This window comes from Python bivittatus, unplaced genomic scaffold (assembly GCF_059951505.1).
Source record: "Python bivittatus isolate LINGU-HERP-01145 unplaced genomic scaffold, Pbiv_v1 ctg000960_np1212, whole genome shotgun sequence".
Lineage (NCBI taxonomy): Eukaryota > Metazoa > Chordata > Lepidosauria > Squamata > Pythonidae > Python > Python bivittatus.
In genome coordinates this window covers 15410913-15433337 of record NW_028277124.1, presented here as the reverse complement: position 1 = coordinate 15433337, position 22425 = coordinate 15410913, and the positions used below count along the sequence as shown (strand labels likewise).

Below are 22425 nucleotides of genomic sequence, written 5' to 3'. Positions count from 1 at the left end.
TAAGAGAAATAGAGAAAGGTGATAGAAAAGTGAAAAAAAGAATTAAAGAAAAAGAGATAGAAAAGAAGAAAAAGAAAGAAAAAATAATAAAGTGTCTTCTAATCTTCTTAACAGCAGTTATAAGTACATTTATATTTTACCCTCTCCCTCTAAGGTTAGATCAACATTTCCTTCTTTCCTTTCTAATCTACCCTGTGTAATCTTCAAACTCATAAATCACAAGTTCATTTTTTTTCCCAGCAAAAAGTCCATAAGGGGTTTCCAGTCCCTAATAAATGTAGTCATTGATCTTTCTCTAATCAAACAAGTTAATTTTGCCATCTCTGCTAGTTCCGTCATCTTCACCAACCATTCCTCCGTTGTGGGTATTTCAGAGTCTCTCCATTTTTGTGCACATAGTAGTCTCACAGTGGTGATCATATATAAAAGTAACCTTCCATGGCTGCGAGGATTTGCTTTACTAATGATGAAGGAAGAGATGCCCTCACCATCTTGCTATTTAGTGAGATCTTTCTTTGTTTTGCATAAATTACCTCTTTTCTCCTTCAGTATCATGTGCTGCAGGCGTGTAAGTAATGCAAGAGTTAGTTTTATTTTAATGTGTAAGCTGTTTCAAATACAGCACACTCAAGAAAATCTCATATAACCAAAATATCAATAATTTTTCATCTGCTTTTTTTAGCAGATACCACATGAGAAGGCAACTTTATGATAACATAATCATTTAATTCTGCAAAATTTAGAAATGTTATTTCAACTTACCCTCTGTAACCAAACAATATTTGTCATCTTAAAATATTCCCCAATTCCATTTTTTCCCCAAGGGATGCAGGTAAATTTCCAATATTATTCAGTCCAAGTGGATATTTGATTGTTCACCATCCTTGCTGACAAAAAAGATTATATTATGGGGAAATTTAGCCACAGTTCAAAAATTGACCTGAGTTTCAGTTTTAAATAAGATTATGGCATTTTAAACTTGATTTTGTAATTCCTTCCTATGCTTTTTTCCCCTAAATAAATATTATTCTTCTGTAGGAGATTTGGAGGTTTCTTTGAATGACAAAAATTCTTAAATATCACAGGGTTAAAAATGTAATCACATCTATGAAACAAAATGGGGAAAATTTTACACTTAATTTATGAACACATAAATTAAGCCTACTATTGAAAGAATACATTTTGCACTGGCTTACCTGTTGATTAACTCTAGTTTTGCCAAATGAATAAATAAAGAACACTTTACAACAGGGTTCCTCAGCCTTGGCAACTTTAAGACGGGTGGACTTCAATTCCCAGAATTCCCTTGCTGGCTGGGGAATTCTGGGAGTTGAAGTCCATCTGTCTTAAAGTTGCCAAGGTTGAGGAACCCTGCTTTACAAGACCTATTAGCTTTATCAGAACATAAATATTGTCATGTTTGTCACTTCTTTGCATAGCCTGAATTTAGCTCTCGCCTTTCTAAGTGAAATCTTTCTAGAATTCAGGGTAGCATTCTGAGTTAGTGGTCATAACTATGTCCCATTGAAATTAGTCATAAAAGTAACAGCAACGACTAAATGGTCTCTTTTATTGCAAGGGGGCTTCTTAGGGACCACTTTGTCACCAGGTAATAAAGAGCAAAAACAGTTTGACATAACACAGTATTAATACCGTAATAACGGTCTTTTCAGAGTGTTGGGAAGAGAAAGGTGATTTGAGAAATAAAGCACGTTCTAAGCTTGAAAACGTACCTCCATTCTCAGAGAAATAGATAGACAGCTCTCCCGTGGTTAGCAAGAGAAATTACAAAACCTTCATTCTAGTATTTCTGAAATCAATTGGGTTCTAAAAGTGAGAGTATCTAGTTGTTGAGATTTCTGTAATCTAATCCCTTTTTCCATTCAATATATCTGATTATAGAGGCCTTGGTAAGAATCTTGATTTCTATTCCCAAGAGCATGAAAAGAATTAAAAGAAAACAGCACAACTGGCTAACGATAGGATCTCACACAATTTAAACACTGGAAAGATTGAAGTTGCTTGCAACAGTGGTAAATACCTTTCTTTCCAGGAGTATTTCTGATTATGCCTTGCCAAGGTGTGAAGGGGCATAATATTCTTCATCATCTGCTGGAAGTTCATCGCATTACTGATCAAACTTCATTCTTGCTAAGTGCTCATTCTTGATCAATTTTATCCATAGTTTCTTATGGCTTTTCTTCTAGTAGTTTTGCATTTGAGAAAATATGGGTTCAACATATCCAGTTGTTTAATCAAAACACAGTACAAGTCAGAGCACAAATGGGTTGGACAAACACCAGGGCTTGAAATATGTTCTTCCACTTAAGAGTAACATTTTTCAGTTTCAGTCCACACATAGTTTAATTGGTTAGAAATTGCTCTGAGTACTGTATTCTATCATACAGTAGATCCACATCCAATTCACAAAATTAAGCCTTTCATCAGTATTGAAAACATTATGCCTATGTCATAACAAAGAATCTGACTGGTAGTTTGAAGTGACAGAGGCTGAAGAAAGAGAGAGAAAAAAAACACTCTATTTTCTTTTGAACATTTGAACCATTTTCCAATTGTACAAATTTAGAAAACCAATCTTGGTTGTTCTGGACTTTAGTTTTGAATTTATAAAATATCCACACATTGTATCTTCCTTTCTTTGAATCAGATTATCTCAGAGTTTGTATGGAATGTATTTCAGTAGTATTTCTGCAATGTTACTAGTGATGGCAGACAACCATATGCTCACAGAGGTTGGTTTTTTCTGTTCCACAATTTTTTTAAAAAATCCCTTTACATTTTTTTCTTCCCTGATAAAATAATTAAATACTTTAGAAGTACATTTTCAGCATCTAAGACCTCATCTATAGCATGTTTAACAATACAATAGATCAGTTTCCTTGCCAAAAGTAAGAAAGTTGTTTATGCACATTAGTCACAAAGTTGATACTTGCATTGTCTGTACTGAAAACTAACACTGAATTCAAATATGGCCTAAAGGTATGCATTGAATTGGAATCCTTTCATCTGTTTTATGAAGACTTTCCAGAAAATCTACTGTTCCGTTCAGGAAGCCTTTAAGTTGTTATTTTAGTTACTTCTAGATTGGATTATTGTGATACTCTTATATCTGGAGCTACTGTTCAGTAGGCAACAGGTCCAGGATGTAGCTGCAAGAAAGTTGGTGAGTGCCAATTCTCACAGGCAGGACTTGTCAGGATTTTCTCATGGGAAAGAAGTTCATCCCGTTATCTGTACAACAATATTATGGCTATATGGGTCATGTGACAAAGTTGTTATCATTAGTGTAACTTGTGACTGTGTGTTGTGCACGTATACTGCTATTTACTGCCACCTATTGGCGTGTGTATGCTAGTTACCCAGTGGAGGGGCATGGAGTGACAATATAACTGGAGCATGTATGCCCAGTCTTTCAGTTGCAGTTGTAGTTGTAGTTGCAGCCACTATGTAGATTTATGGATTATGTAGTTGTAACTAACAACCAAGTAGTGTACGTCTTCTCTGAGAGTTTTTGGCTAGAGACTTTGTTTTTGTGGATAAGTCTTGGAAGCTGAATATATGAGAAGAAGTGTTTTTTCCTATATTTTGTATGCAACGTGTATTTTATGAAGTTTTGCATTTTTATCAATAAACAACCAGATAGTATATATTTTCTGGCTGAGTTTCTTTGGAGAACAAGATATGGACATTGCAGTTTGCAAACCTATCATGCTAGTGTGTATCTTTTTCCCTGGGCAAAGGGTTTCTGGGAGGACTGCTGTACTCTGCTCAACAGGACTATGTCATAATGGACCAGCAAGGGCTGTGCTCATTATGGCAGAAATAATATAGGAAGGGTTTTCTCAATGCACTCTGGAATCCATCTCTGGAAGCCAAGCTAGCAAATTCTTTGTTGGAATGTCTCTGTCAGGTCAAGACCTTCTTTGTCAAGAAGGCATTCCATTCCTAGGCAACGTTATTTCTTGAAGATACAGTATCCTTCACCTGCTTGCTTTATAATTTTTAATGTTTTATTTGAACTTCTTAAGATTTATGGGACACCCCTGTCTGTTATGACTCTGAGCATAAGTAAAAAGAAAAAAATTACAGCATCAAATAAGAAAGTCCCGAAAAAAAGCAGCAATCGTTTACAAGACCAGGACATCACACCAGGGCCCATCACCCACTTTAACCCAGGGCCAGGGGATAAAGACAGGTTTTAAGGGATTGTTTAAATATCTGGTGGATTCAGCTTAAAACTGACAAGGACAGAAAAAGCTAATCTGTTTGCAGGAAGAGACTTGTGATAGCTACAGAAACATGCATTTGAATTTGTCTCCCATTGGCTTTTTTATAACATAAATGCAGATAGTTTAAATTTAATTATGTTAATATAATTAATTTACAAGCAGAACTCTCTTAAATAATGCTAAGAGTTCAGTGTTTTCACTTCGTTTTAGAACTACCATAATTGGGCTGCAAAAATCTCAATGAACAATAGATGGCCACCAAGCAGATAAAAATGTTACCTCTTTACTGCCATCTACTGGTCATCCAGTTTCTGCAGCCTAGGTTACTTGGACCCAGGTGATGCTTTACTCTGCTTCATCAAGAATTATCCTCAGTTTTTGCAGTTATTTCCTAACACAATAACCAACGTTTTAACCATCAAAAACATTCTAGGAATTGCTTGCATTAAACAATCTGTAATCACTTGCTTCTTGGAGGTCTTGATCATATGCATTATTTTTTATCTTTCCAACTGTTAGAGTGGCCCATGGACTTTGTGCATATGCTGAAGCCCTGATTTATAATTGGAAGCATCTGGGCATGCTGCTTGCTAGAGTAATTTTCCCAAGCAAAGCAAAAGTTTGGAGTCAGCTCTCACTGAGTAACAGAAGCAAAAGAAAAACAATCATGTTCTACTGTTTAAATAAAATAGGGATTTTTTTTTTCATTTTAAAATTCTGATCCTTGTTTGGAGGACTAAAATTTCCAACCCTAAGATTAGGCAAAATGTGGTACGAAAGAATCAGAAGTTGTAACAGTAGACCATCTCAGTTCTGCCCCTGTTAAAGCTAAGATGTTGCTAAGACTTTTACGGTGCAACTCAAACAAGTCTACTCAAAAGTAAGATCCAAGTGAGATTGGTGGCTCTTACTCCAAAGTAAATAGGCATAGAATTGTGAAGGGGCATGGGAAAGGGCCAAAATACAATAGTGTGGAAATAATTCAACGTGTGATTGATAGGGGGAAAAAACCCTCAAAGTGTATACTGTAATTTAGAACAGAAAAATGGTGTACAGGAATAAATAGTACAAACTGTCAGCCTTTGAAGTAGGCCAGGTCAAAAAACATACACTGCAGGAATTCTGAGGATCTCTATAGTGTACTAAAGTAGAATATCAAATCTTTAAAGCCTTTCAAAGTTTCTCTGTCTGATTGTATATGAAACAAAATCAAGACAGAGACAACTTGAGTTTCTTTCTGACCCTTCCTTCAATCTCTGGACTTTTTTCCAATTCCAACCTCACTCATTCCTTCCCTATTCCCAAGGTCAACTCTAAGTTTTCTTTACATAAATAAAAGTACACCAAGAATTGAGCGCAAACCCATATGTAGAGCAAGTGGGTTGAACATTTACAGTGACCAAGTAAAACTGAAAGGAATAGACAGCTAAACAGAGAGGCCAAACCTGGGAGAAAACATTCAGTCAATCTGTAGTTAAGTTCTCTAAGTGTGGCTGATCGGTTTCATCTAAATAAGAGAAGTTCCTGGGGGAGTCCTAGTGAGCTAGCATTCCTGGGGGAAATTCATGCAATAGGCTCTGTTCAAGCCATGGTGTCACCTCCACTCACAGATCTCATAATGAAAATGCCATTCCCTTTTGAACGGCATCTTAAAATAGGGCTATCATATTGGGCTTGCAGAAACCCCACTGATCACTAGATGGCAGCCTGGACTTGGGTTTTCTGTATCTCTTTGCAGCCCTCCTTAAACCCCCCTGAAAACTCTGGTCTGAAAAGAATGTACAAGTACAAAACTTCTAGAAAGGAGGCATGTTTGTTTAATAATAAGATAACCATTGAAAAGGGAAGGTAATTCCTACTGATGCCCAATGATGCAGTTATCAAGGCACTTAGTAAGAGATTGCTGACTATAGGATCCACCAAATCTAGAAAGACCAAAGTGGTGTGTGTGTGTGCTTGTGTCTGAAATTGAAATTCTGGCTGTTACTCAGAGAGCAAGTACATTGTAGGGAACAAGCATAAAATAGACCTGGCTTTGCTCAGCTAGATCTGGAATCATGACAATAACCATAATTAAGAAGCTTGATAGGAAATGGTTATAATGGAAGACATGCTTAGCTGCTGTTTGCAATATTAAAATAGGTATTTGGTTGAATCTGGTCAGGTATTAATTACTTAAAGCTCATACATTGATTCATAATCTATTTTAAAACACAGGACCAAATTAAGATCTTGTACCAATCCCGTCTCTCCAAATCATTCCTGAGCTATAACCCTTTACCTGTTTCTGGCAGGGCTTAAGAAATTACCTTTATGGCAACAGTTATAGAAATAAAAGGATTTGCTAATATAAGAAGAAACATGCGCTAAAAGAGCTGTTATTTTTCAAAACCTTCATGGTAATGAAGAGCACTCGGAGAAAAAAAGGCTGGATTAGAGCAATTTTGAATTCTCTGTATCTGTGAAAAGCTTTCCCAAAGTTACTATGATCTTTATTACGATTACTGACCAGCAAATTAAATAGTTGACACCATAAAAGAATAGGAAACAAAGTGCAGGAAGCCATGAAAAGGAAGAAAATGTAGACATTATCTGGAAAGAACAATAAAAAGCCTTAAAATCTGAAACATTTCCAAGACGTCAACAGGAGTGCACATGACATTGACTGCAATGCAATACAATAAGTATGGATAGCAGGATATGGAACCTAACTGCTAAAAAATAAAATGACTAAATTAATTAATACATATACTTTCAGAGTAAAATACTAGAACTCTACCTATTGAGTATTATACTATTCAGTGAATACACTGGGGCATGAGTTTGTGTATACTGTATGTATACACTGTATGTATTTTACTGTATAGGTAAAATCTTATGCTGGTCAGTGACAAATAAAATATGACAGGAGATAAGGCCCAGATGCAGTGTAGGAAACAGGAGAACAAAGTAAAAGTGTACATTAATAACACCAGAAAATTAAGAAAGTAATTCCCTGCATAGGGCCATGGCAGCTGGGAGAAATTTTGTGATCTGCTGGTGGGGTTAGGATTCTGGTCTGATAGCAAGGAATGAATAAGATTGTCCTCAAGACAGAAGAGACTTCTATTGATAGATGAAAGTAGGAGTGAACTACAGAGAGGAATGGAAGGAGGGCCTTTGCACAGTTTCGTGTGGTGCACCAGTCGCACCCATTCCTGGATTGGAGGGCTCTGCTTGCAGTCACTCATGACCTAGTCACCTCCCAAATGGACTACTGTTATGCACTCTACGTGGGGCTGCCCTTGAAGAGTATCTGGAAGCTTCAGCTGGTGCAAAATGCAGCTGCACAGGCGGTTATGTGTGCTTCTAGAACAGCACATGTTACACCTCTGTTCCATGAGCTGCATTGATTGCCAGTCTGCTTCCAGGTCCAATTCAAGGTGCTGGTTTTGACCTTTAAAACCCTTCATGGCATGGGGCCAGGTTATCTGAGGGACCACCTCTCCCCTGTTACATCTGCCCATCCTTTCAGATCCAGCAGAAGATAGTTCCCTATCAGGGAACTACACCTGGCAGGTCTTAGGAGGAGGGCCTACTCTGCCATGGTGCCCACCTTAGGGAACGTTCTCCCCCCACAACCCCGAACTGAGGTTAGCTCCATCCCTGTTAATGTTCTGGAAGTCCTTCAAGACCTGGCCATGTCATCAGGCCTGGGGGTCCCAGGGGACCAGTGAGATCTTGAGGTGGCTCCCATGCTAATTTAATCTCTTGTGTGCCATATGCTTTTTAAAACTTTTTAATAATGTATTGTCGAAGGCTTTCACGGCCGGAATACAATGGCTGGTGTGGGTCTTCCGGGCTGTGTGGCGTGTTCTGGAAGTTTTGTTTCCTAACGTTTCACCAGCATCTGTGACCGGCATCTTCAGAGAGCAGGAGCACAGACAGGAGCAGTTCTCTCTGTGCCCAGGGTGATGTGACCCTGTTGTGGGTATTTATAGAGATCTGAGGGGGGGGGATTGGGGGTGTGTGGTGGGGGGGTTAGGGGGTGTGTGGTGGTATGTGGGGTTTGGGTTAACGAGTGGCTGCTTGTTTTGGTGTCAGAATATGTATGTATCTTCCTGGGGATTAGGCAGGGTTTTTTCTTCTATTGAGTTGTTAACAAGTGGCTGCTGGGGGTGATTAGTATGTTCATTGTGTGAACTGCTCACACGGCCTGGTGGTTGAGCTGAGTTCGTTGACCTTTTGCAGGCTGTATTTTTCAGGATTGGTAGCCAGGTTTTGTTGATTTTTAGACTCTCCTCTTTTTTACTGAAGCTGTGCAAAAGGCAAAAGGGATCCCCTCACCGCTGCAGGAATATACCGCGTACCATGCAGTTGCGGGCAAGTATACATCGGGACCACAAAACGCAGCATCCAGACCAGGATAAAAGAACACGAAAGACACTGCAGACTACAGCAACCAGAAAAATCTGCAGTAGCTGAATATGCTCTCAAACACACTGGACACAAAATCCTATTTGAAAACATAGAGATACTGGACAACACCAACAGCCACTATACCAGGCTATACCGGGAAGCCATTGAGATTCACAAACACCAGCACAGCTTCAATAAAAAAGAGGAGAGTCTAAAAATCAACAAAACCTGGCTGCCAATCCTGAAAAATACAGCCTGCAAAAGGTCAACGAACTCAGCTCAACCACCAGGCTGTGTGAGCAGTTCACACAATGAACATACTAATCACCCCCAGCAGCCACTTGTTAACAACTCAATAGAAGAAAAAACCCTGCCTAATTCCCAGGAAGATACACACATATTCTGACACCAAAACAAGCAGCCACTTGTTAACCCAAACCTCACCCCCCCACACACACCCCAACCCCCCCCACCCCCCCCCTCAGATCTCTATAAATACCCACAACAGGGTCACATCATCCTGGGCACAGAGAGAACTGCTCCTGTCTGTGCTCCTGCCCTCTGAAGATGCCGGTCACAGATGCTGGCGAAACGTTAGGAAACAAAACTTCCAGAACATGGCCACACAGCCCGGAAGACCCACACCAGCCTTTTTAATAATGATTGGGGGTTTTTTTTGACATGTTTTATTGTTTTATATCTTTATTGTACACTGCATAGAGTCACTTCTTGTGAGATGGGCACATCATCATCTTCTTGTGAGATATAAATTTGATAGATAAATAAATAAATTTCTATTCGTTTTTTTATTTAATTCATTTCAATTGCTATAACATATTTAGACTTTTTTTTTCTTCACTGTATAATCACTATTTGTTGTAGACTTTTTTTGGTAGTTGGTCAGTTTCACAAGTCTTTTAAAAAAACAAATTATTTGTATATATTTTAGAAATCCCTTCTCGGATCTTTAGCAATCTTTTCAAGGGGCTCTCTTTTAAATAATCTAAGATGCTTTAATTAAAACCATATTACAGGTTCAAACAAGCTCATAGGGGCTCCTGTAAAGCATTGCTAGGTGACCTCTAGGAAGAGCTGAAGAACCCTAATCTAAAGCTGTTTTGCATTTGCTGGAGGCCAGGTGCAGTCAAACCATAAAGTGAAGCATTCAGCATAGCATGATTTACCCAGAGACTCCAAGATGACAATGAAATTGGCTATGAACTGAGCTGCTTTGGATTTTGGGCATCCAGTTCTTCCACATTATTAAAAAAGAAAAAAGAGGTTGCCGTCTGCTCGGTTCTTATGAAATGTTATCTCTCTGCCAATTGACTAAGTGGGCTTATTAAAGAGTGACACAAGAGGTGCATTTTCTGCCTCTATGTTTTATAAATGATTTTAGTCTGTGTGGTTTTCTTGATTACGATGGCTGTACGATGCATTTCAGTTCTTTCCTCAAGGAAAAAGAACCATAGACTATTTCTCTGAGTATGAAATTTGACCTTTGTTTCATTAGTGATGGTGTATATATTGCTGCAGCTGTATGATAGATATATGACCATAAAAGCATTATGAAACCCTGCTCTTTAATCTAAGATGGGAACTGAATTGTTAAAAACTTTTGATGGGGCAACATCAAATCAAATCCACTTTGCTACGTTTGTAGACCATCATACTGTCGAACAGAAAAAGGAGTAAATGTTACCAGTCACCATATATACTATGAAGAACAAGCAGTTACTTGAATGTTAGTTCAACTGCCATGTTGTAATTTGTAAACAGTAGAACAAAACCTTGCCATATGAGATTTTGTTTGTGTGTATGTGTGTGTGTGTGTGTGTGTGCCTTCAAGTCAGTCTGAACTGCTGGCAACTGCATGGACAAGTCCCTGAAATTTTCTGGGCAAGATTTCAGAAGTGGCTTGCCCTTGCCTTCTTCTTCCTAGGGCTGAGAGAGAGGGACTGGCCCAAGGACACCCAGCTGGCTTCGTGCCTAAGATGGGACTAGAACTCATGGTCTCCTGGTTTCTAGCCTGATACCTTAACCACTACACCACACCAGCTCTCATGTAGAGAGATAGATGGGTTTTTATCCAAGATGTTTTAAGTAAAGAGTCTGAGCATCCAGGATAATTTGTTAATAGTGGAGATGTTAGGTAGAAATGAGGGTCCTTATGGAACTGACAGTGAAGGAGGCCATGAGTTGTCAATGTGATGTCACTGGCATACACCTGTTTGCCTGTAGCTTTATGCTTCCCTGCCTTGAAACAGGGTATTAATAAGACCAGCATTTCCAAATTGTAAATTCCATGTAAAATACTATGTTTGTCAGTAATTAAACTATAATAATGAACAGCTCACTTACTGAGCAACTATGGCTAAGAAGCAGAAGTTTCTTCTGCACTATCCTGATCAATTTCTATCATCTTTACTTCTCTTCTTTTCTCTTTGTCTCCCGCTGCTTCATTTTAACAATTGCATTATGATGTGACATACTTTTCTGGGTATTTCGCACAAATAAATAAATAGGATCTTGTATTCAACTGGGATATTAGTATATAAATTAGTCCTGTAACAGACGTCGTAATGTTATTTAGATTTCGGGTTCACACAGGCATAGTAGAAAGTCCCCAGAGCTGCAGTACAGAATTAGAAGAAGATGTGAGTTGATATAGGAAAATTGGTTTCTGTAATATGCTGTTGTCAGTAGGCTTTTGATGTGTGGAATCTGAAAATATATTTAAATTAAAGCTTCTGCTTTCCCTGACATAGGGACTAAAGATTAGTAATGATTTCAGATTACCTACTTGCTGGCACTTGGGTTTGGCCTACAAGACAATAAATGCCTGTTCCTTTGTCAAGAGCTATTTATACCAGGGGAGTAAGAAAAGAAAGATAATCCCACATGTGCAGAAACTTCACCTCCTGTCAGTAAAATCACGTTTTACATATTTAACCAAGAAGTTTTCTATGTATTTGCAGCTTTACTGCTAGATCATGGTCCAATTCTTGCCAGTATCTTGGAATGATTCTTTGAAAAAAGAATAGTGGATTGCTGTAAATGCCCTGTTGATCACTAGGAAACCCCATTTCCTTCCTAAATAATCTGAAGAGGTGTGAATGCTTGTGTCAAGGAAATGGGCAACAAAGCCTAACACATTTTGCACATCTTGAGGCTGCCCGTGGATGGTGTCAGAAAAACAGGGAAAAGTTTATTTTAACACCAGTATAGATAGTGAGAACTTAAGGCTGCCTCATTTATAGGCTGGGAATGGGATGATAGGAACAATGTGGGTGGATGGGGGAGCAGAAAAATAGAGGATTCTGGGGCATGTTTGTGCCATTGTTAAGTAGCCTGGAATTATTATTGATATGGGGAAAAAAGAGCGAGAAAATCTTTCTGCACTTTTTCTTTCTTCTTTCTTCTCTTTTTCTTTCTTTGCTTCTTTTACTCTTTATCAGTTTGTGTTAGTTTGTATGTTCTTTGTAAAACTTTTAATATGGTCTATATTTTAAAAAAGAATTATTACTGATATGGGATAAACTGGAAGAGCATCACCATCTCTAACAGTGATGACACATGGATGATGGGTGATGGGTGATCTGGCGAACGCTGCAGTTATGTATTTGTGTCATGATGCCAGAAGCATGTAAGAAAGCCAGGGCAGATCACATGTACATCACTCTGCAGGTGCTCATGTAAGGTTTTTGCTAAAAGGAGGTTAAATCTTGGGGTGGAAAAACATAGGCTTTCTAGCCTTTATTCTTTCTAAAATGATAATTCTAAATGGAAAAGAATGGCTTACAGTGAAAAAATAGGGTGCCTCTGAATCAGTGCTTCACCTAGAAATTTGTTTTAGAATGAAAATAAGCTGTTGGTCCTATCCTACATGACCCCACTTCTAATCTACTCCTGGTTTTCTACCACTTCTACAGCCTTAGATTTAGAAAAATTGGAACCCGACATAATTCTCCTGCAGATTATCCAGAAATTGATGGGGGAGATTAGTTGACCTTTCTAGCCGGTTTTTGAGCAAGACAAGATGTTCATTTTGAGGACGTTGTCTCTTGAAAGTGTTCTTGTATCAAGAGAAACTTACTTGCACATTGAGTCACTCCAAGCTACAGGATGTAGCTTTGAGTGATTGCCTTATTTTCTCAGGTCTTAGTGTGGCTATTGCCAGGAGCTCATGATTTTTCTCCCAAGGGGACATAGCTATAAATGCTTCCAGATCATCTTTGGATCTTGCTTTGACATGTCCTTAATTTGAAGTAATCCAACTTTGCTTCAGCTATTTATGCTGTTTATCTGGCCTTTTCTCTTAGTCAATGGCTAGCTGCTTTATTCTTCTCTCTCTTCCTCTCTCTCTCTTCCTCTTTGTCCCTCTCAAATGTGCACACACACACACACACAACTTGGATTCTCTTCTGTTTATTTATTACAGTATATCAATTTTATATAGCTGCCCATCTCACAATTTTGACTCTGGATGGCACCACAAAACAAAACAGACACAATAAGAAAAATAAGAAAAGTAATGGAGGCCAAAGACAAGCTTAGGTTCAGTCATAAAAGAGACAAACTTGCATAACAGGCTCACCTAACCTCCAGAACCCATGCCTGAGGAAACATCCAAGTCTTCAAGGACTTCTGAAATGTTAGCAGGGTTGGGGCTCCATAAATCTCAAGGGGTATGGATTCCAGAGGCAGCCACTACAACAGAGAAGACACACTTCTTGGTCCCACCAGGTGGCACTGTCCTACTGGATTTAATGGGATGGGAGGTGAATAACCTGATCCCATGCCATGTAGGGCTTTATAGGTGACAACCACCACCTCTAATTGCACCTGGATATCCACTGGGAGCAGTACTGTAACAGGCATACCAAGGTGCACACAAAATTGCTGCACTACTGCGCTCTGGACCAGTTGTAGTTTCCAAGTGATCTTCAAGGGCAGCCCCATGTACTGTGCATCACAATAGTCCACTCAGGAGGCAACCAAGGCATGAGTGACTGTGAGCAGTGCCTCCTGATCCAAGAAAGGACGCAGTTGATGCTTAAGATGGATTTATTCCCAAGCCCTCCTTGCCATGACTGCCAAAGGCTCTTTGAACAGGAGCCGCAAGTCCAGAATGACCCCAAATTGTGTACCAGTTCTGCCTGGAGCAGTGCTACTCCATCGTGAACATCCTGATGGAAGATCACCAGATCCTGGTGGCCCTAAAATCCAAAGCTACTTGATCTTGCTAAGGTTGAGTGGAAGCCTACTCTTCTCTACCCGGATCTGTACAGCTTCCATGCATCAAGAAAGAACCCAACAACTTCACTAGGTTGGCCTGGGGTAGAGATGTACAGCTGAGTATCATTATTATAGTGATGATACTTTACCTTGTACCAGTGAATGACCATACCCAGAGGCTTCATGTAGATGTGAAACAGCAATAGTGAGAGCACAGAGTCCTGAAGGACTCCACAACGAATGGGTCTTGGGCTAGATCTCTCCCCCTCTCAACAATGTCTGAAACCAGCCCTGGAGTAAGGAGGAAAACCATCATAACACTGCCCTGTACTCCCAACCCCATGAGGCAGTCCAAACAGATATCATGATCAATGGTATTGTAAGCCACCAACAGATCAAGGAGAACCAGTATGGACACACCACTCCCATCCTTCTCCTGCCAGAGGCCATCCACAAGCAGGATAAATCCCATACATGGGCCTGAAATCCAACTGAAAAGGGTCCAGATAATGCAATTATTTGCTTGAATGATGTCCCAAGCCTAGTCCCAGTTTTTTGGGGTTGAAGCCTGGCAGATTATTATTCTCCATATCAACCTTTCCAAGGCATAGGCCAATTGGTTCATTTAGGTCGTGTCCCCAACTTGCTGGGAACTATACTCCATCTCTCACCTTTAACATAGGGTTGAGCTAATGTAATTGTTCAAGAGTATATATTAGAACAACATGGAAGATCTTATACTAGTTTCATTAAATCTATCTTTCAATGGCAATGTTCTAAAAAATCCATTGAAACTGGCAAGAAGATGACTAAGGTCACAATTTCAACCAGGAAAAACTAAATTATATCCCTTGTTTTAAATTTATTTTAACTGAATTAGAATACATCTTCACTTGATTGATATGGAATATTGTATCTCTCAGGCAAAAGGATCACTCATCCAAGTTAAATTTGCATCATTTAAGAATATTTCTTTGTTTGAGAGAAATTAATTTCGTGAAGGGGTGGTCCTGATTTACTGGACTGATAATATGTCCTGAAAGTTTTCTGATTAATACTGTAGTGTTTCTTGGTTGATGTAGCTTATTAATAAATAAAACTATGCTCCTCCATTGTTATAGCAATTTTAAATTAAAGGGCGAAACCCATCAAGCCTTCTTTTAACTGTTACATAAATTGAATGGTGTAACAGAAAGGTGTCAAAAGGAAAAGTGGGAGTTATCTCAAATCATGTCAACAGAAAGAGCATCATATTTCAACTCTTTGGGCAAAAAGAATATGCATTAAAGGATTTCTTGTGATAAAGTGGCATAGTTAGACATTGATAAAGCATCTTGATGGAAAGGACAAAGAGAAAAGCAGGAATGTCTAAATATGCCCATATCCGTGTTCACTCCTCAACGCTTACCTTGTCCAAATGTTGCTAAGCATCCTGTACCATGCAATGCGATCCTATAGACACTGGATGAATATTTCTGGCATTTGATAGCACAAATGTACGCAAGTGTTGTATTCACCCAAAAGGTACCCTCTCTGTTGTGGGCATCCCTTACTTGTTATCTTTCTGTTCTTCAGAATCGAAGAATAACCTGAAGGAGCTCTTGGTTCTGCTGCCAATACCAAGAAACTTAACTGGGCGGTTGACTGTAATTCAGATGGAGACACTAAACAAACTACCAGTAACTGTGACTAGAATAAAACAAACTTGATAGAAACAAAACAACGACCTAAAATGAGATGACATACATTTTAAAATATTCCAGGGATCAGATGGCTGGACAGAAATGCAGATCTAAATGCCCCTTGAATGGTGAGTGAGCAGCGAACTCTGAAAGCAGAAAGGCAAGTGAGCAAGAGGGATTCTGAAAAGATTGGCATCACGAAATGCAGTGCGAAGTAAGAAACCTGCAAAATAAAATAGAGGCTAGCCTTCCAAGTAAAGGAACACCCAACCTGAAAATGGCCCAGGGTTCAAGGATGGCCCAGATGTGCACTGCTTGAGAAATAAAATGTTGCTGAAAGTGGCCTCTTTGACCATAAGAAGTAATATCTGGATTGTGACTCAAGCTGAGAAAACCAAAAAGCACCACTGCAGAGCAGAATCAGAAATCTTTAAGGAAATGAAATGTGGGACCAAGACCTCTTATCTCTTTCCCTATTTTGATCTTTCCCTAAGCTGTGTCCTAAAAACAGAAATGCTGAAACCAGATGAGGATCTCTAATCATCTCCTCCATATTTTCTTTCTCCTCCATATCCTCATTTCCCCCCCCCCCAAAAAAAAAATCCTATTAAAGGAAATAACTCAGAGGAAGCTGAATGTTAGGCAGCTCACCAGCTCATAACAATTGATTGTCTTTTCCCCACACTGACCTCATCTTCAGCTTCTTCAATACTTTCCCTAGCTCCAGGATTACTACTAGGTCAACATAGCCATGAAAGTTAATGTGTGCTGTGCTGATTCTCTGTTGCATCTCAGAAAAGTTGGAGTTAAGCAGTGAGATAGCAAAATCACCCTCCTCCCACTCTTACCATGAATGGAGCCAGATTTTTGTTCCAGCATAAAACTACAAAGGAGAGGAGATGATGGTAGAAGAATTCGCTGTCTAGGAAAGAAGCATGCAGAAGAAAGATTTATCAGGGAGGGGCAAAAAAACCTACAATTCCTTAAAGTAGCTGCATCATTCTTTGGGTGAAATCATAAAAAGCAAAGGCAGCTTTTTCATTAGAGAAAAAAATATTGATATTTGATTTCCTGCATTTTTAGTCACTTGGGAGGTAATTGTGGATAGTGATATAGCTGATGAAACCAGTTCATCACAGAAGAGGACAGCTGGTGAGATTCTGCTCTGGATATTGGTCCTTAGAAGGAAAGTGGTGATTGACACATCTGACACAGCCTCCTTGCTGGTGACAGAAGTCTCACCAAATTAAGACAGTGACATTCCCCCATGCTTTCACTCTGCTTGGTTGTTTCTGTACTGGCCTCTGTTTGTTGTATGAACTCTTAGCTATTTTTGTACATCTCAGTATCTTAACAGGAGAAATCAGAATAGCTTCCCCTGTTATGCATCTGCCAGCAGATACCGAAACATTGTTTTTAGAAAGGCAGGTTCATGGCAGGATATATATCTCACCAATAAATAATTAGGCTGTCCTCTTAGGGAATCAGAACCAATCCATCGTTCAGAAGGTTAACAACTGATCTGTTAAAAAATGAGCAAGTAACCAACATGAGTTCTGAAGGGAGACTTTTGATACAGAAACTAATTTTAAAGAACTGCATCATGGACATCTCAGGGAAGCACAAATGAGAAAGATGTTTTCAAGGAACCCAACAGTGCTTAAGGCTTTAATGATAATCATTTTTGCAAGGGCCTTGCAGCAGGCTTGGAAGACAATAAAGTCAGGAGGTGCCTCAGTCTTAACCAAGTCACAGTCCCTTCTATATTATCCATAGTAATTCAACCTAGGAATAAATTGTGGCTGTGTTTCTAAATCTAGCTGAGAATACAGGAAGATTTTGTCCATCCCAAAGATTTGGCTCATTGCCATACCATGTTATATGATAAATATTTGCATAATTTTAATTAGCATACAATACAAATATTTCTAATTCATTTCAGTATACAAATCACTATTTTATATGTGGAACATTTTTAATGTTTACAAGTATAATTGCTAATTTGCTGTACAAGACAGCAATTCAGTAATTATATGTAACTGAATAACTATTGTGTCAGATAGGAGATAGGAATGAACACCAAAAATATATTACAGATTATTGAACCAGAATTAATTCTGCATATATCTGAAACTTAATTGGCATATAAATAGAAAACTATTTAGTTTCTATTTTTTTCTTTGCTACGTGGTAGAATGCAATAATTGTTAAAAGTTCAGTATTATGTAGACATATGTGGGATTCAGTTTTAATGAACTCAATAAAACCAAGTTTCCAAATAAATATACATAATATTGGAATGCTACCCCCCATGATTCAGTGGGCAGTAAATGGATAAGAAAAGAAACTATGAAGACCAGGATCACGGGGAAGATGGCTATGGGACCCATAGGAGAAATTGTGGGGCTTGTTGGACAACACAACATGCAAGTGTGTCATTGGGTGCAACAAAGAAAATGCTTTTGGTAGCAGACTGGGATTAATAATAAATTGGGGGCCAAATCTCCATCTGAAACATTACTTTTGGACTACTAGAGCTGTGGTATGTTAAAAAAAAATGGAAAGAGGTTCTTCGGAACATATGCAGGAATTCATTAAAGCAGCTACATCTTTTTTCCAGGCTTCCAGTATAAGCCTGAAAAAAAAAAGTCAAGGATGCTTTTATGAGTTGCATTAAAGACATGGTTGCTTTAATGAACAAACTTGTTAAAGCAGCTGCATCCTTTTCAGGCTCATGCTCCTGCTGCTCTGAAGAAGTGCTGCTTTTCTGCTCATTCTGAAGCAGCTCTTCCCAATCATTTTGAAAACATGCACTGCCCTACAGGCTTTGTCAGAGTGTGTTGTGAGCTAGTTGCAGTGCCTGACTCTATAGATAGCTGCTGCAGCCACCTCACAAAGACCTCCATTTTGTGTTAGTGCCCTTCAGACTTTCCCAACATTTCACTCGGGCCCATTGATCTAAAAAAACCTGGAAATCCCATTCTAGACATATAAACAGAAGCCAGTTGTAGAGCTAAAAAACCAAAATGGATTTGTGTCATGGTTTCCTTTAATTCTCAGACAATAGATAAGAATCAGATGAGTGACTAGCCTGATGTGGAAGAGAAATCTGACAATGCTGACTTAAAAACTTCTCATCCCAGCCAGAACTCTGAACAGCTGTCTGTTAATGAATGCTTATCTCCCTTTGATGAGGACGATGAGATACTGGAAGCCATTGGCCAAGGGCCAAATCTGAGAGCTAAAAGAAGATTAAAGGAAGATATCAGATAGAAGCTCAAAGAAGATTGTTGTGAATCCTGGAAAAGCAGACATGCCAACTTTTTCTCCTGACCTTCCTTGGCTTGGACCAAGTGGAACAGGGATGGAACTTCATCTCTTAATCCAGACTGCTCAAGGAACCCAAGTTCTGTTGGAGCAACCATCCTGACTTTCGGGTTGTACCTCCATATGCCCCTCTCTTGATTTTTGTTTGCCTTCCACTGAATTGCTGTGTTGATATGATTGTGGATCTTGGACTGGTTTCCTAACTCCTTGTGTACAGATACAGTGTAATGGTATGTGGGAATGACCTTGGAGACAGTGAGAAGAGACACGGCCAAGGGAACAATCAGATAAAAGGCAGATGAGCCCACAGCTGGATAGTGGGCAGGGCAAGTGGCTCAGAAGAGACCCTCTCTAGTTTCTTGGGCTGTAAATGGGATGGGGGGAGAGAAGTATTTTTAGACCTGCAAGATTCTGTTAATGTAACCTTACAATAAAGTAAAATTAGCTCATCTGGTCATGTTTCCTGTCTGGTCTACCTGGGAAGGTTGACATCAGTCTTGCAAGTCTGAAAGTACATTTCTCTCCCGGTCTCCTTTACAGCCTGAGTAACTAAGGAGGGCCTCTTCTGAGCCTTTTGCCCTGTCCACTATCCAGCTGTGGGCTATGCTGTTTCTTATCTGACCATTCCCTTGACAAAGTCTCTGGGCCCTGTCTCCCAAGGTCATTCCCACATAACATTACATACAGTGCTTTCAGGATCTTCAAACTGGTCTTGTCTTGTGATTTCTGGACCAAAAGACCCAAGTGTGGGTCTTTCCACACCTGTACCTAACCATAGCACAACCATGCCCTGAAAGCCTGATTTTTATGTCATCCCCACAGCATTGACTTCATCTTATTCCCAGCCCATGACAATATCTAAATGTTGGACTTTGTCCTCCATTACCTTGGAAGGAAATCAGGGACTTAAAACTGAATCAATAAAGGCAAGAATGAGATTGGCAATGGGGGTACAGCTTTCTGTAGATTCAAGGATGGATAGAAAGCAGTTTAACTCAGCCCTTTGTAACAAACTTTTAAATGTTGCTTAATATAACATCAGTACAGTATAGAATAGTGCAGGAGTGATCCTTTATATGTGGTTTTATTGCATCTTTGTGTAAAATGGATCAGTCTCTCCAAAGCAGAGACAGGGTATCCATCAATCAAACAAATCTTTATTTCAGTCATAGACCAGCATAAACAGTTCTTTGTTTGTTGGTTTGTGCTTTCAAGTCCATGTTGACTCCTGGCAACTGCCTAGACAAGTCCCTGCAGTTTTCTTGGCAAGGTTTTTTGGAAGTGGTTTGCCATTGCCTCGTTCCTACGGCTGCGAGAGAGTGACTGGCCCAAGGTCACCCAGCTGGCTTTGTGCCTAAGGTGGGATTAGAACCCATGGCCTCCCAAGTTTCTAACCTCGTGCCTTAACCATGACACCAAACTGACTCTCATCCAGCCTAAAATACAAACAAAAAAGTTAACACGCATTTCAGTAAGAGCACTGAAAATCGTAAGAGGTAAAAGATAATTGTGAACACAATGCTATAAAATTAAAGCACTAAAATATATCTATAAAAATATCTAAATATTAATACTAAGACTATAAATTAAAGGGGGATCTTTGAAGGCCACAAAAAGGATGTGAAACAGATAAAGATAAATTAAATTAAATTAAAACACTTCTCAGTTGATTGTTCATGAATTTTAATTTCTGCTAGGCAGAATTTAGCAAACTTCTATGTAATAAATGGTTTCTTATCTGGGAGGAGAAAATCAAGAAGAAAACGTTTATTATGACCAACAACACATGCTCATAAAGGAAGAATGAAAGCTTCTTGATTGCATTGGTAACAGTGATCGTGTAGAAGCACAGGTATGATGGCCTGAATAGGGTTTGTGCTACATGGACAGGTTTTCCTACACAGGGGGACTTTGGTAAATCTCCCATTAACTGAGGAGGGTAACATCAAACCTGGCTCTGAGAGAGACTCTTTGCTGTGCTGGGGAGGCTACAGTAGTATCTGCCTGGTTCCTATCCAGAATAATTTTTAAGCTGTAATGTGGACTGGAATATGACCGACCTCATTCTGGGATTCTGTATCTGGGACCTTTGCTCTAGTGATTCTTTTGGCTTGAGTGTATTCCAAACGGGCAGGTTTCCCCAGAATTGCTTGCTGTCATGAAGACTGAATTTGGTCTGTAGGGACTAATGAACTCAGTTCTGATGGGGAAAAGGGGCATTTGAGCCTATAAGTGAGAATTAACAGCCATGCCTTCACCTCCACTTTCTCTTGTCTACTTCCCAGGGTAGTATTACTCATGTTAAGAAGAGGCCAACTAGAAGAGCAATCATAGAGCAGGCAAATGATCTTTGACCAGGAACGTATCACATCAAACAGGGGTATGAAAAATGGGTTTCTGTAAGGGACATTGAGGATGGAGAGAGAGAGAGAGAGATGAAAAATGTTTAATATTTAAAATATAATTACTAAAAATATTGTTGGTGGGGAGAGGTGGTTAAAGTGACATTTATCAGATGCCAGGAACTACAGTTAAAGACATAGTGTTGCCCTCTGGTTTCTTCTCGCACATGGACACATGTTTCCTAGACATTAACAGAATGAGGAGACAACAATATGGCCTTTCTCTGTACCATTTTGCAGTCCCTTAACCTGGGACAACAAACTTACTATCCCTTTAAATTACTATTTTGGGAAGAATGCCTCCTTTATGTTTTTCATTCTCAACATTTGTGAACAAGGAAACTATTTCTAACATAAATGAATGTGGCAATGCATCTTAATTAATCAAAGTACTTTCCCCCCCTTCTTTTCAGTATGTGCAAAGCTGAGATAAGTTCCCCCAGCCCTGGAAAATATGAGTGTAGCCTTGTGTTAACATAAGCCTGTTGACTTATATTGGTCCTTTTGTCTGGTTTAAAATTGATCCCATAAGAAAAGTTAAATATCACCTATGTTTGTACATTGCTCGACAGCTATTAAGATAATTCTTTTATAAATACAGATGGCACCCTTATCAAAATTACATGGCAGTAAATAGATGGCAGGAAAAGCAATATGACATTGATTAGCTAATAAAATGGAACACAAAGGAAATCAGCATGCAAAGTTGCTTTGACAGGTCTCATGCTGTCTTATTTATTGCTCTTGTAAATGTTTCTAGAGTGCCATCAGTGTTTCATTTTCACTGGGTTTTGTACTTTATTTTTGTATTTTTTTTTTAAATTATCGGCTCGTTAGATCCAAAATATAAAATACTCATTACCAAAAGCCTTCATTCTGGCAGCAATTGCTCTTTCCTCCTCTTGCTGATGTTTTTTTAAAGTAGTGAATTGATATAAGAGAGAGCATGCCAGAAATGGTGAGAACAGAAAGTCAGCCAATTAATGTTATAAGAATGTTATTGATCTGAGCAAAGAATTCCAGGAATTTGCCAAGTAACAGATCCTTCTCTGAGGAAGCCTCCAGCCTTGAAAAAACTGCTAATCATAACTCTTACACATGCCACAAGAAAATTATGCAGGGAGATAT

General features: G+C 39.1%; 1 protein-coding gene across 1 annotated transcript in view; it reads left to right on the top strand.

The window, feature by feature from the left end:
- PPARGC1A (PPARG coactivator 1 alpha) overlaps positions 1-22425 on the top strand; it is a 625128-nt gene that overhangs the window by 140960 nt on the left and 461743 nt on the right. The window lies entirely within an intron of this gene.